This window comes from Crocodylus porosus, unplaced genomic scaffold, assembly GCF_001723895.1.
Source record: "Crocodylus porosus isolate Cpor-Errol unplaced genomic scaffold, CroPor_comp1, whole genome shotgun sequence".
In the NCBI taxonomy this organism is placed as follows: Eukaryota; Metazoa; Chordata; order Crocodylia; family Crocodylidae; genus Crocodylus; species Crocodylus porosus.
Genome location: NW_017728931.1, coordinates 10951805 through 10966283, shown reverse-complemented (window position 1 = coordinate 10966283; position 14479 = coordinate 10951805). Strand labels below are relative to the sequence as shown.

Genomic DNA, 14479 nt, shown 5'->3' with positions numbered 1-14479 from the left:
AAGGCTGAAAAGAAAGATCAGTTGCATTAGAAAAAAAAAATCTTGTAGGGCATCAAAGCAAAGAAACTGAAAGTTTAGGATGCATATAAAAAAAAGCATTTGAAAATCTGGGAATTCAGAGTCGAGGTTCCTCAAATGGCCTTAACTCTGCCCCTGAGAACACCAAGAACTGTGCTTCAGAGACAGATGTATTGAATCCTTTGCAATTAATCTTAGCCATTTTGTCCCCCATCTTCAGAGCATCTTGTTCCTTAAAGCTAGTTGTAGATTTTAGACACAGATCTACTTAGCCTAGTATGTCGGACCTGCTACAAATCAGAACCATTCCCCCCCTCCCCAACCTAAAAGTCATGAGCTCTTTTCAAAAATAACTTATTTTTCTAACTCTTCAGCAATGCTAGATACCATCTGATATTAGGAAGTCCCAACATACCCTATGAAAGTGTATTCCAGTGGGTCTTAACCTTTTTAGACTCATGGCACCCCTTGAAGAATGCTAGCTCTTCACTTTCACTCATTTTTTGACTGCAAAAAAATAACAGAGCAATCCTGCTGCAAAGAACCCAGAAAGAGCACAAGAAGTCAGAATACTTTGGGCATTATGGATTCCTATTTGAAATTTCTAGGTTTGTCTGACGAATCGTATGTAGGCATTTGCACACCTAACGGTGCTAATATTGCCAATACTGCTAATATTCCTAGCTCCTCTTGAAGCAAAAATTACAGTGGGCTCTCATAAGATTCCCAGTCCAGGTTTACAGGCAAAAAGGCACGTGGACAATGTGACTAAGCATCAGCTAAGAAAGTATGAAATGTGTAAGTAATAAATTGTTCCAGTTGACAACTGGCTTCATCACAGTGATAAAAAGATTTTGATCTACACTGAAAGTACAAGGGTTGGTTTCTTAAGTGTATGTAATTACATCCACAGGCAATCAATCCTCTGCTGGCCATGAACTCTGCCATTATTAGTTACCTGGTATCTTACCAGCATCTTCTGGGTGCTTAGCTTGAGACAAAGTACCAAACTCTGACTTTCACCCTTCAATATTTTCCAGTATTATGTCAAGTTATCACACGAGTCTCTATTTTTCACTTTGGTCTGCAGTGCTGGAACCGACAGGATTTTCTTGGCTGGCACCTTTCTCCAACTGAAAGTCTGGACTGTAAGACTGTGATTTTTGTGAATATTTATGTTTATAATATATTAATTTACCCCAAAAAATCATGAGATATGGTACAAATACATAGGGAGACACAATGTGACCCTTGAAGAGCTTACAATGTTAATAAATAGTGGAAAAATGGGGAGAGATGGGAGACTGTGATTTTTGTGAATATTTATGTTTATAATGTATTAATTTATCCCAAAATCATGACACTCTGAAATTCATTAAGGAAGTGTAAAAAAGTGAAAACCAGGGCACATTACTAAGTAGGAGCATAGAAGAACAACATGAGCCTGCATGGACAAAAATAAGAAAGGCCCAGGTACAACTTGAGATACAACTGGCAAGGGACATAAAGGGCAACAACACCATGATTTAAGGACATTAAAAATAAGAGGAATTCCTTGTAAAAAATGTGCTCCACTATTCATTGTAAAGAGAAAATTAATAACAGATAATATTGAAAAGGCCTGAGCGTTTAATACCTTTTTGGCTTCAGTCTGTAATATAATGGTTAACTGTGATCAGATGGCTAATATAGTCAGTGCCAGTGGCAAAAGGTCAAGTGCTCAGGCTAGAATAAGAAGGGACAGATTATTGGGAAAGGTAGAAATTTTCTGAACTTCATCCTAGAGTGCTTATTAGCAAAATGGCCAAAGCAATTTCAGTCATTAGTGATTATTTTTTAGAAACTATGGAGGGCAGATGAAGTTCCAGAAGACTGAAAAGGGGCAAACACAGAAGCCTGTCGTTAAAGGGGGAAGAAAGGTGGATCCAGGGAGCTACAGATCAGTCAGCCGAGCTTCAATTCCTGGAAGGTATTGGAACAAATAAGCAAACTATTTTTAAGCACCTGAAATAACATGGTGATAAGTTGCATCCAATTTGAACTTGTAAAGAATGAGTCAATGCTAACCAAAACTAACTCCTTATATGACAGGGTAACAGGCATAGAAGATTGTTGAGAAACAGTGCATATGTTATATGTTGGCTTTAGTAAGGCTTTGACAATGTAACATATGACATTCTTATGAGGAATTAGGGAAGGTAGTCCTGATGAAACTCCTATAAGATAGGTACACGGCTGGTTAGAAAATAATACCCAAAAAGGAGTTATCTATGGTAGTTATCTAAAAAGTAGTTATCTATCAGCCTCTTCTCAGAAGTTGTGTGTCCCAGCCCCCTAGGCATTTTCATTGCCCTCTGCTGGACCCTCTCCAATTCTGTGGTAGGGGCAAAACTATACACAGTATATTTCAGATGTGGTTTCACAAGCGCCGAATAGAATAGAATAATTGCTTTGCTCAATTTGCTAGCAATGGTCATACTACTGCAGCCCAGTATGCCATAAAACCTTCTTCACAAGGACACACTGTTGGCTCGTATTCAGCTTATTGTTGACTGTAATACCTTAGGTCTGTTTTCTGCAGAGCTGCTGCTTGGCCAGTTGGTCCCTAATCTGTACTGGTATATGGGACTCTTCCATCCTAACTGCAGGATTTTGCACTTGTTTTTATTGAACCTCATGAGGTTTCTTCTGGTTCAACCCTGCAATTTCTCTAGGTCTCTCTTACTGCTAGCCATACATTCCAGTATATCTACTACTCCCCCCAGCTTGGTGCCATTTGAAAGCTTGCTGAGGGTGCACTCCATCTCAGCTTCCAGATCATTGATGAAAAAATTGAACAAAACCAGCCCCAGGTCCTACCCCTGGGGCACGCCATTTGATACGGGCTGCCAACTGGACATCAAACCATTGATTACTACCCTTTGAGCACAACCATTCAGCCAGTTTTCTATCCACCTTCCAGTCCATACTTATATGGGAATTATCAAGTGCACAAATGCAAGATAGGGAATAGATATGGGGTTCTAGTGGATCACGAATTTACCACGAGTTAATGTCATTTTATTGCCAAAAAAGCGATCATCATATTGGGATCTTTAAAGAGAGGTGCCATATGTAAGGCACACAAGGTAACCTTACACCAGTCTACTCAAGATCAGTAAGGTCTCAACTGAAGTATTCTGCCTAGTTCTAGACTCCACACTCCCAGAGGAGTATGACCAGTTAGAGAGTTCAGAGGAGAGCACCAAAAATGATCAAGGGGTATAATAAAAATGGCCTATGAGGAAAGACCAAAAGCACTGAGTTTCTTTGGTCTAGAGAAGGGGAGAGTAAGAGAAATCATAACAGTTCCAAAAATATAAAGCACTTCATTGTTCTCCATGTCCCCTGGGGACAGAGCAAAAACAACCTGCAGCCAAAGAAATGCAGAGTAGGTCATAGAAAAAGCTTTCCAACTGAACAGATAGTTAAACACTAGAGCAGGCCAGAAGTGGAATTTCTGTCATTAGAGGCTATTAGGAGCAGATTAGACAATCAGGAATGGTAGTACTGTAACACTGTCATGGGGAGATTTACAACTTGGTGTTTGGGGAAGGGAGGTGCAAAAAACCCAGCCACCACCACCACCACCAGTCAGGAGCTGCTGCTGCCCTAGGTACCAGTGTTGCCTTGTTTTGCTCTGAGAAACTGTATAGGAATAATGGATCCTCCCTTGGGACAGGGAAATTGGTTGGCGACCTTGTCGGGGTTGAAGAAGAATGGAGGAACTATGGGAAAGAATGTGGATAGAAGAGCGCATAAAAGAGAAGGAAACTGACGTGAAGGAAACAGTGAGGGGAAGGAGAAAAAGTAACCAAGAAAGAAGGAAGGTGTGAAGTACTAGGACAAGTACATGGAGACTGGACAGCCAAGTAGCCCAAGTAATAAGGAACTGAGTGAGATGGAAGGACAGCATTGACTAATAGCAATACAAAAATGAGAAAAAAGGCCCGGAGTCCAAATCTTTAGTGCAACATTACACTACCAACCAGAAGGGGCCAATATGCTTCCTTACTGAACCTGAGGCTGAATCAGCATCAGACAGAAAGAGTCCAAATCACACACTATAATTATATGGCCTCCAGTCCCTAGGACACACTCCCCTCTCAGGTCAGAAGGTTTAAACTCATGACATAGAGCTAGCCATGCACGCACTGTATAGCCCAGGCATTCCCCTCGATGTTACTTCACAGTCTGGGCTCCTGGGGCTGCACCCAAGTTACAGAGTTCGGAAGATGACAGATGACTCTTCCCTGCTGCTGTTCCCCATAAAAGGAAGGAAACTGCTGGGCAATTGCTTGGGACTCATTTGTACCTTTGATTCCTAACCTAGCTCTTGATAGGTTCACTCAGCAAGAAGTAAAGGCCAGGCAATCAGTACTTGGAACAATAACAAAGCAAATGTGCCAGTCAAGATAAAAGCAATTTCTTGTACCCTGCTGCCATGGATCAAGATACTGAAGCCCTTTTAACTCTTGTCTCTGAGAACTGTAATATTTCATTCTGGTGAAGACTGCAAGCAGCCTGCCCGATTAGGATTTTCTCTGTTATATAAGTATGAATGAAATGTTCTCTGTGGGTACTGCACATGAACCCAAGCAGCCTCATGTCTATAGAGGCACTGGTGCTGGATCTATTCCACAGCAGCCAAAGGCAGGGGTTGGATTACATTAAATATTTTAACCGTCATCTCAGAAAAGAATTGTCCTTATTACTATCAATAATAGGTGGAAGGCGTACAGATATTATGGCATCAGGTGGCATTAAAACCCCTTAGTGTGAAAAAAAGAATGTGTGCTATGATATCCCAAACAATGATACACCAAGGATCTCTTCCAGTAATGATGTATTAAAGATGCTGCTTTAAATATTTAACCCTCCAATTAAATGGCTAGCCCTCTATACGCAAGGTATTTTGGGTGGGATGTGATGGAAGGGGATTATTGCTTTCTAGTGATAAATGTCAAATGACTCAAATCTCAGAAGGCATGCATTTATATACCAGGAAAATACCTTGTTTAGCTTCAATTCATGTCAGAAGCTAAAAACAGTACATCTTTTTTACTTACTTTTAGGCCAGGTACAGCTATTACACTTTTACCAGTATAAGTGATAGGAAACTGGTTTATATCTGCAATAGAACAGAAGTTCAGCACATGTAGACTGGTTTAAGAATGGCAGAACCTAGACTAAGTTTTCCACCCCCAACCAAAGAGTGAACGTGTGTTCTGTTCCTACCAATCTAAACTATGCCACTTACAGAAACTCACGTAAGTTAGATTGATTCCACCTCCAGCTTTTTGAATGTCTGTACCCAGCCTCTATTATAAAAGAAAGGAAGGAAGCAACCATGAGTAAGCACCTCCACTTGAAAAGCAGAGGGCACTGCACACAGACACACTGGTTTTGTAGAATTACACTCACAGAAGCACCTCCCACTGCCGTTTCCTCTAAAAGGGATCAGAAGAGAGGTCTCTAAGACAATGCAAATCCAGCTGGTTTAGCAATATTGTGTACATTTCAGTTTAGGGCACTTAGCAAGGCTTTTCATAGTATCCATCTACCTATGCTCATGTTCAACCAATTTTAACTTCTTTCTTATTTCTGTAGATTTGTCAAGAAAAATCCCATCTCCTTTATTTTGTTTAAACCAGGACAACCAGCATATTTGGCTAATAATCAGACACTTGACGTGCAATGTGGAGAAAAAAACAAACTGAGCATGGGAATAGCTGTGAAAGGGTAAGGAAACCCTACCTACAAACTACAGGTATAAAGAAGGCCATGATCATCTACCAAAGCAGTGCCACAGAATGGATAGTGAAAGCTTGTGGAAACCAGGAGGAACAAAACAACTAAGAAGGAAGAATAGCAATAAATAGGTTCAAAAAAGGTTCCCTTATAAGTCTCCCCACATAGGTTCAAAACAAGTCAAATACTGATAATGCTTAAAAATCATCACCTCAGCCCCACTGAGGTGCACCCCCTGACAGGCCATGCTTGCCACTTAGGTGACAGGCAGGGGGGGCAGGTGGGAGCACCGCAGCCACTTCACAATCGGCCATAGGAGGACCTGCCCTGCCCCAACCCCCCTCCAGTCAGTGAGATTGGGTGTGGGGGAACCCTGCCCCCAGTTAGCAAGATTGGCCATGGGGGGACCCTCCCCTCCCCAGTCAGTGACTTGTCACTGGGGGGGGGCATGTGCCGCCCCCCCAACTAAGGTGGTAACAGTCGCCCATGCTCAGCCCATTTCTTGTGTGGCTTTCTGAATAGTTGTTTGAAAGACAGCCAGCTTTTTCCATTTCTCCTTCACCTGGGCTCATCTCCCTTTCTCTGGATGGTAGCTGTCTTTCTGAAAATGTAGGCTGTGTTTAAAATCAGCCAAGAGAAGACACGCAGAAAGGAGTTAGGTGTACATTGAAATGGGGCGCCGTTGGTTAAAAGCAAATCTGACTTAGAAAAACTCTGGTCCCAGAGTCATCTCCTCCACAAGCCCAGACTGGACCTTTCTGTTTCTGTACAGAACTAAAACTCTGCCCCATGGGCCACTTGAGACATTTTGCCAGACATTTGACATTTCTATTCTGTTTCTCTCCCCACAATTCACCTTTCACCTCTTTTTAAGAATAGCTGTGTGTACATGTATGTTAGCTGCTGAAAAACTTTTGGCCACTTTAGCTGCACCTTCCAGGAAGAAGCCAGCAAACCTATCCCCATGAAGCTATAAAAGCACAGAACCAGCAAAAACCTATAAATCGAGTATATGACCATTTCCCTTCCTTTCATGAACCAGTGGTCATGCTGCATTCCTAGCACCAGGTGGCTCTGTACACGGAGATAAGTAGTAGAATTCACGCTGGCTCTTTCATCCTGATATTCATGAGTACAGCAAGGCAGGAAGTCATGCTAGTTTGAAGGCAGGTAGTAACTCCATCTCAGTAAAGAACCATTTACAAAAAAAAAAAAAAAAAAAGATGGCTTGTTGCCCTACGGATAATCAGGCAAGATTATTTGTTCCCCTACCTGATCCCACAGACTCTCAGAATTGCAGACCAAAGCAGCATTTCTAGTTTTCCACAACAAACCAACCTCTGCCTCGGATAAATCAGCCTTCCTTGGGATAAGCACTTCTAGCCTCTCCCAACTTCTCCACCATGGAGGAGAGTTGCTTGGCTCCAGCCCTTGCCTATGTTCTACATATCAAAACCACCTGCCAGAAACCAAAATGCAACCTCAGCCTAAGGGACAAAGTGCACCCCCAGCTTTAACAGAACTGTCCGGTCCAGCATCTCATAGTCTGAAGAGCTGGGCAGAACACAGAGATTACAAATTGTTAATGAGGTTTCTTAAGGGCAAATTTCTTACTGTTGCAAAGCATTAAAGGGAAGAAAAATGGGATATGTGCCATTATTTTTTTAAATCTCCTTTGTGTTGTAAAAAGATATAAAATGTTTCCCCCCCAAGCTGTTTGGGGTTTGCTTTGTTTTATTTTTTAATACAGATCTGATCTGTCTGCAGAAACTGGTTACTGGGGCCTCAAATTTAAACTTTAGTGTAAAAACAATTCTTCTAGCACTTGTCATTGAAAAGATATCTGTGGCCACGGGCAGACGTGATGTTTGAAGCACCCCAAGTGCCTCTAAAGCACTCCAAGCAGTGAGGGTACAGATATTCCAAAGAAGCAGTTCAAAAATGGCCAAAGCACATAAAAATAATCCTTGAAAAAAAGCGACATATTTGAAGAGGTTCCTGAAACATCTTCACCCTGAGGATGATAGGGGCTTGCTCAGTCTTCCAACATCCCACAGTGCTCCACTCCCCACCCCTCAAGAGAAAGCAAGGCAGGTAGCTAGTGAGCAATCTTGCGTGCTTGGCTGTCCTCAGAAACTTCTGGAGGCTGAAAGACATGAAAGGATTTCCTGTTCTCCAGCCCCAGGGCTGAAAAACACTACCACTGCTTGCTTTTGCAGACATTTTGAAGCGCTCCGCATAGGAGGAGGCATGGCTACATGTCCACACAAAGCACTCACGATCTGAAGTGCTCCAAACTGGAGCAGAATTTGGAGCATTTCAAATGAATGTCTATCCACACCCTATAATCCATCAACGGTTATAAATGCCGTACTGTCTGTCCAAGTCTACAATCAGTCAATAACAAGCCTTGAGAATTATAAACCACCCCATTCACCTCTCAGTGGCGTTAACTCTGAAACTTAAAACATGAAAATTTAAATGTCAGTCTAATTGTTTCTGCTGGTATATTTAATAGAAACATTCATGTAATAGACTTACCTGTCCAGCTCAAACTGCCTTCCTAGAAGTCAGAAACACAAACCTTTCCTAGTCCAGCTGGCAAAAACTCCCAGCACTCCCCACAGCCATTCCTGTAAAACTGCTACATTTCTGTGGGTACAAAATTCTGCTGGATATTTAAAACAGAAAAGACAGGAGTAATATAAAATGAACATGGTGTAAAAACAAACAACATAGGCATTAAAATTGATTGCTTTATTTTATAGACAACTCATTAAAATCCCTTATTTTTCAAATGGAAAGGAGACTGCCACATAATTTCCAAGCCTCTCCACCAAAGTACCACAGAACTGAGGAACGATGAAAAAAGACTTTAGCTCCAGTTTCTCATGTGTTACATATGGTTTTGCTTCCTGCTAGGGATAAATATAAAAAGGAGGCAAATTGGAACAAGAGATAATTTGCAGGACATTATCAGTGCAACAGCCTGCAGGTTCTCTGCAGGTTGAAACAAGAACTGTAGAGATTTGGAAGATGATGCCAGGAAGCTTGCAGCAAGCTCCATGTGACTGGGAAACTGCACCACAGCTCTGAGCAGACAAAGCATGACACACCTGCAAGTAGCAGCACTGAATAACAGTGCACTTAAACTGAAGATCCAAGCTGACAGTCCAAAAGGAGTCCCTTCATTACTGCACAGAGCACTGAGCATGAAACAAGCAAGCGGCTTAGGCTACAACATTGGGTTTTGTTTAAAAAAAAAGCAGGAGAGGGAAAGGAAAATGGACAAGGAGAAAGACCTAACCAATTAATATGGCATTCTGCAAGGAAGGACATTCTAGGCCAGGCACCTTTTTTGAGGAACCAGAAATAGAAACCAGCTAAAAGCAGAAAGTGAATTTGACTTGAAAGTGGCCAGTTCATTGTCATCAAACAAAATAGCAAAAATAAACAGCAGAAAGAAAGAAAAGCAAGTTCTATTTTAAAATGCTCCTAGTGTTAAGGTATTAACAAAACACTGGTTAGGAGGTTTAACTCCGTGTGCACAACACAGAGACCCAGAGAGAAATTTTCATCCATATTCGTGAAGGTCTCAAAATCCTATAAAAATGTAGCTGTTTCTGTGTTATAACCCAAGGGGAAAAATAGTCTTGCAGGTTATTCCTAGCACTTCTTTGTAGCAGGCATGTTTTTCTTCCCAGTAAGTCAGTGCATCAAAAAGGCTGATGCTTTCCCAAACAGTACTGAAACAAATAAACCCCCAAAAAGTGTATAGGAAGGATGAGTAACCAGGCCTTCCTGGTTATTGTTCTGTGATACACTAGACAATTGCAGCAGAGGAAACATTCATCTTAGACAGGCACACAGCTTCCTCTGGTGTTTCACTGCGGCATTAAACCAAGTGCTGAAAGCTTTCCCAATCAGATGATTTTCTTTCCCCTTTGAGTCATAGAAGTGACTTTTGTTTGTACTTTACCTGCTTAAACAAACAGCAAGTGCTCTGTGGTGTATTCCAGGGGCAGAACAGGAAATTTCTCCCAACATGCAGTGACAGCTCAAAACATTCAACCCTGTTGGAAGTTAGCAACATGAGTAAATAGAGGAGCAGATTGGCTAGGTCATAGGTAAATGACCTACCATCCTCCAATGAGATTTCACTTTTCAGGTTGGGTCGCTGGAATTCTAACACTGCTGTTAGGCCAAGAGCAGAGATCCTCATGCCTGTGGTATTTGCTCAGAGGGCATGACCACTTCGGGCAAGTCTTTCATGTGAGTCAGCTTTAGCTGATCCATGGGAAAATTCCTTTGTGTTGTCAGGCAGGGTTTGTTCACAGTTTCAAAGGATAATCTGACTGAAAGGAAAATACATCTAAATTTTAGCATATTTGGGTCAACTGTTCAATTAAATCTAGTACAAAGCAAGGGACGTTCATTTTTTTTCCCCTTTCAGAGTCTGCTTTAATAATGAGACTCATCTATCAAAAATCTGCATTCTTTAAAATACCTCCTTCTAGTATTGGATTCCATGTGATCTCAGCCCCAAATTGAACTTCCTTGCAAGGAAATACAGGAATATTAGTCACACAGGATAAAAGCATGTCACACCTGTCTACCCTGTATAAGATACACTAACAGCCTGATCCCACATATACTGACTCTGCTGAATAAGTTCTCCTTACAGAAAGAATCCAGCTGGCTTCACTGGGAGCATGTATACCAGGCTTGATCCAGTGCCCATTGAAGTGGTGCTCTGGAGAAGTCCTCGAGGACTGGAAGAGGGCCAATGTTGTTCCCATCCACAAGAAGGCCAGGAGGGAGGACCCGGGTAACTATAGGCCAATCAGCCTAACTTCCATCCTAGGGAAAATCCTAGAAAAGTTCATCAAGGGGTCCATCTGTGATAAGCTTGCAGAAGGTAAGATTCTGAAAGACAGCCAGCATGGCTTCTTTGCGGGCAGGTCTTGCCACACCAAACTCATCTCCGTCTATGACCAGGTAACTCGCCACCTGGACACAAGACAGCAGGCTGACATTGTATACCTAGACTTCCAAGAGGTCTTTGATCTAATATCCCACTATGTCCTCATGAGAAAATTGAAGGGTTGTGGGCTTAACTCTGAGACAGTCAGGTGGGTGAGAAACTGGCTGCAGGATAGGACCCAGAGAGTCGTAGTGAATGGATCTGTCTCATCCTGGTGAAAAGTGGGCAGCAACATCCTGCAGGGGTCAGTGCTCAGTCCAGTACTTTTCAACATCTTTATTAATGATTTAGATGTGGAGGTGAAGAGCTCACTGGCCAAGTTCATGGACAACCCCAAGTCATGGGGAAGTGTGGTCACGCTTGAAAATAGGCTACAGTTACATGCAGACCTAGACAGGCTAGCAAGCTGGGCGGATCGAAACCTGATGAAGTTCAGTGTTGAGAAATGTAAAGTGCTCCACCTCAGGACGAGCACCCCTCTACACACCCACAGGCTTGGCAGCACCAAACTGACTAGCACCATGAATTAAAGGGACCTGGGGGTAATAATAGACCACAGTATGAGTATGACTATGAGCCGGCAGTGAGATGCTGTAGCCAGAAGGGCAAATAATACTCTGGCATGCATCAATCAATGCATCTCCAGCAAAGCCAAGGAGGTGATTCTTCTGCTCTGTGCAGCACTGGTGAGACTGCTGTTGGAGTACTGCGTCCAGTTCTGGGCACCGCACTTTAACAAGGACATGGACAAGCTTGAGAGAGTCCAAACAAGAGCCACCTGCATGACCAGAGTCTTAAAGCGCAAGCCATACAAAGAAAGGCTGAGGGATCTGGGACTCTTCAGCCTGAGGAAAAGAAGACTGCGAGGGGACCTGGTAGCAGCTTACCACTACATTAGGGGAGTATATATCGAGGGCTTGGTGAGCAACTGTTCATCAGGGCACCTGAGGGGAAAACCAGGAATAATAGCTGCAAACTCCTGGAAGATCAATTCAGGCTCGCCATTAGGAAAAACTTCTTCACAGTCAGGGTGTCCAGACTGTGAAATAAGCTCCCTCCAGAGGTGGTGCAATCACCTACCCTGGAAATCTTCAAGAGGAGACTAGACAGTCACCTTGCTGGGGTCACCTGACCCCCACTTATCTTTCCTGCTTGGTGCAGGGGGCTGGACCGGATGCTCTTCTGAGGTCCCTTCTAGCCTTACAATCTATGAAGGCAGTAAGAATTTGGCCTATGATTTCATTGAATTGCAGGGCCAGACCCCTTATGTACAAAGGATCTGCAGGACCAAGATCTTTGCTGAATAAGCAGAATGACTAGTCTTTTCTTCCTATTTACATATGTCCCACTCAAGGCAAGAGAGGTACAAATAAAAAAGGGTAACCTTATAGACCAAATTCTACCTTTGTATGCATATGTATTCTTCTACAGCGACTGGTCGGGGTGGCACTGAGCTTCTTCATGTCCTAATTTTATTCTAAAGATATTTGTCATTGATTTTAATGGAGTGCCAGATTTTACTCCCTGCTCACCTGCACCTCAGTCCAGGCAACATTTCAACTTCTCAGTTTATAACTTGGAGCTGCATTGCTCCAGAAGCAGGACTGGGAACATGCTCTGTCAGAACTGCAGCCCTGTTCTCTCTTTTTGCTCTGAAGCAGTTTGTTACTGCCTACCTTTGCTTGAGGTATCTTGACTCCTTGTTTTGTGCCCAGCCAGGTCCTTGAGGTAGAGTCAGGAGGGAGAACTTTCAAACCTCCTCAGTGCTGTTCCCACCTACAACACCCTGTCATAGAGAAATAGCTTATTCCACCAAGCCCAGAATGAGTAGTTGGGGCATCAGTTTGCTGGCTGGGGAAGGCTAGAAAAGACTCCTCTGTTGAACCTTGACCATGGGGAGAGAAGGAGGGAGGGTGTTCTTCCAAGCACCTACCAAAGACAGGATCCTAGACTAAATGGATCACTGATCTGGTACAATTCAGTATCTGCTACAGTAGAGAGCTCCCTAAAGGTAGAATAGGAAAAGGACATTCAAAGGCTATCCAGTGACTGACCAGTATATAAATAGAAAATGGGACACAGAGCTGTAAGGCCAGATCCTGAGCTGGTATGAGCTATCATAGTGCCATTGTCCCCAGTGGAGTTACATCAAGTGAGCCCAACTGAGGATCTGGCCATTATTAATATCACAATGGCTCATGCTAATAAGACCTGTCAAGGAATAAATTGTTAATCACAAAACTTTTTTTTGTTGTTTCCAAAGCAAGTTTCCAGTCCTCTTCTTATGACAATAACCTTCAAACTGGCTGCGGATGGAAACCCGTCAAAGTGATTTTTCTCATAAAAAAGTGTAGGCACTATACCTCATGCCTTCCAGCAGACCCATGTGGCTGCCTCTGAAATCTGTGATGATGAAAGCTGAAGAATCAACCATTTTGAGGGAGCAAGTCCCTCAAAACCTAGGAGAGTATAGAAGCATTGATATAAAAGTTTTTACAAAGTTTTTACAGGGGTTTTTATAAGGAAAGCTGTCATTAGAATTTGAATGATTCATAGGAAATCATCTATTCAATTATCTCAGACTGTTCCAATTGTTTGTTTGCAAAAGTTGCCTGTGAAAACCTCAGGCTTTGCAAATTTGTTCACTCACCGAGATTATTTGACAAGGGTTTTATGCAAGCGTATTTCAGTGGATTGCTTGTGAACTTTTTCTTGTGGCTGCTGCTTTGCATATTTGCTGTTCCCACACATGTTTGCAAATACTTTTTTCCAGCATTCATTCACCTCTTGTAATAAAATTAAGAACAAGAGTGTGATGGAAAGGCTGTGGTATAGTCTTGTAAACACAAAGCTTCAGAACCTTTTCTTGTTAGGGTGAGTGAGAACACAACCCCTTTTAGCGCATGTCATATGTAAAATCAGTCCCCTTTAGGTATAAATGAAAAGGAAAAAAAGATTGCTCTCTTTTTCAAATCAAGAAACACAACTCACCAAATCTAGAGCCAGATTTTAAAACTCTAGATAGCATTCTTGTTCCAGCATTTTGTAAATGCAAAACATTTTCTCTTGATTGATCTGTGTCTGCAATTTAAGGCTTCTGTTCTACACCAAGTCCTGTGCCTCAGACCTCCAATATCTTATGCATAGACCCTTTTGCCAGTGTGTGCCAATGGGGCTTTATATTGGTGAAGGCTGCACCTATGCAGAGCTTGGTACAGAACTGGCACTTCAGTCTCTTAAGCCCTGACCCTCAAAAGGTATTTAGACACCTGAGTTCCATTGAAACCTATGGGATTCAAATATCTCTATACCTTTGAGAATCAAAGGCTTGAACAATGCACTCTCTGATCTATGGGCACAACAATCAGATTCATAAGTATCAACAGTCCCAGTTTTGCTTCCACTGAAGTCAATGATTACACTACAACCAGCTTCAGCAGAGTTGCTTTACAGCACTGGATTTTAGTACCCTAAATCACTTCAACTGCAGAAGGAAAAGAAGGAGGGAATTAGGTCCTATAGTGATCTGCATGAATATAGGTCTACAAGTTATCAAAAGTGCTTGCATGAGAACTATGTTTAGTTTTGCCTACATTTTTCTGTTATCTGCAATTTTTTTTTTTTGGTTGCACCAGTGTGTGGGAAGCTCTCATGTGGGCACAGTAAAACTTGAAAGGTCCTAGCACC

At 42.4% G+C, this 14479-nt stretch overlaps 1 long non-coding RNA gene across 1 annotated transcript; it reads right to left on the bottom strand.

Moving 5' to 3' along the window:
* Positions 1-7477: 7477 nt before the first annotated feature.
* Positions 7478-13669, bottom strand: LOC109316277. Its single transcript, XR_002102791.1, has 4 exons — positions 13443-13669; positions 9788-10163; positions 8350-8479; positions 7478-7954 (listed from the first exon to the last, which is right to left on the bottom strand). It is a non-coding gene; the product is annotated as an uncharacterized LOC109316277 (long non-coding RNA).
* Positions 13670-14479: the final 810 nt, after the last annotated feature.